We start from the raw sequence: 1,392 nt of genomic DNA on the forward strand, positions 1-1,392 counted from the left end.
TTCCTCTTTTCTACCAAAGGTCTACAAACAATGCAGTGAATTAAAGCCACTGCCCAGTATATGAGAAGACTTTCTGGTCCAGCCTCTTTCACCCTCTTTCTCTGCGTTGGCAATGCTCGTTTGGGAATGGCTTCCCCAGCTCCAAAGGAGCAGCTGGCTAGCCCCTGCAGGCAGACCAGGCAGAGACCGCAGGACAAGGCTGGAAGGATCCAGCCAAGTGAGTTGAGCTGCCACTTCCAGATTGTTGTTTTTTAAAAGTGGGGAAAGGCAGGGAGCGCTGAGAGCGGAGGGCAGACCTGGGTGGGTTTCTCCAGGCTGAGGGGTGGGGGTTTTTTTTTAAAGGTGGGGAAGCTGGGGCGGGCGGACGGAGGAAGCGAGCGCCTTCAAAGAAATGCTAAAAACTGACTTAAAAAAAAATCATTTCAGGCAGAAAAGCATGTGGGGCTTTGCATCTAAGTAAGGAGGCTGAACCCCAAATAGCCCCACGGCAGCTATGGACCTGGCCCCAAGCAGACCTTTTGGGTCACACTGGAGATACCCAGAAAGACTGAGGGCCAAATGACAAGGGGAGCATATCAGCCCAGGAAGGGAGAGCTCGCTTGATGCGGGGAGTGAGCCAGGCAGAGAGAAAAGGGTCTGAAGTGACAGGCGGCTCAGAGATACGGTTAAGGTGGGGGGGGAGGCCACATGAAGCGGCCTTATACTTATACAGGGAAGTTGGTGCCGTTGAAGGGGTCGGTGTCGTCCACGAACTGCACCCAGCAAGCCAGCGTCGCGGTGGCCATGGTGCATCCATGCACCGGCCCGGCGGCGGCCGGCGCGGAGGGAAGCCAGGTGAACCCAGCCGGCGGAGAGCGCACCGTAAGGAGACGCCGCAAAGTTGCTGCTGCCCAGGGAGGAGCCAAAGCCGACGGCGACCTCCAGCGGGCACCAGCAGGGAGCTCCAGGCCCCGCCCTCCCGCACCTCACCCGGGGGAACGGCGATCCCCCGCGATCCCCCAAAACGACCTCTGATTGTACCCCACTGAGGTCCCTCTCCTCCCCAGGCACCATCCTCAAACCTCCAGGAGTTTCCCAACCTGGACTTGGCAACCCTACTTCCCCAAGCCCCTGCCGTTGGCCAGGAGGGACCTGGCAACCGTAATATTATTGACTGATATCCAGGAAATAGTAGATGCTGTCATATTTACCAGAAAGTCATTTGAGCTCTTATTCGGTTGGGATTCTAGGGATCTGTGCCACCTTCAGTTGTGATGACATGGTATAGGGTGGGTAAAAACTTGGGAGAGCCCTCATTTAAAAGGAAAAAGTTCTGAGTTCATGTTGTTGGGTCTCCACACCCAGCATGCCTAATGATGTCAGTACAGAATGACTGCACATTAGAGAGAAGAG

Source organism: Gekko japonicus, unplaced genomic scaffold, assembly GCF_001447785.1.
Source record: "Gekko japonicus isolate JY-2015 unplaced genomic scaffold, Gekko_japonicus_V1.1 scaffold700, whole genome shotgun sequence".
In the NCBI taxonomy this organism is placed as follows: domain Eukaryota; kingdom Metazoa; phylum Chordata; class Lepidosauria; order Squamata; family Gekkonidae; genus Gekko; species Gekko japonicus.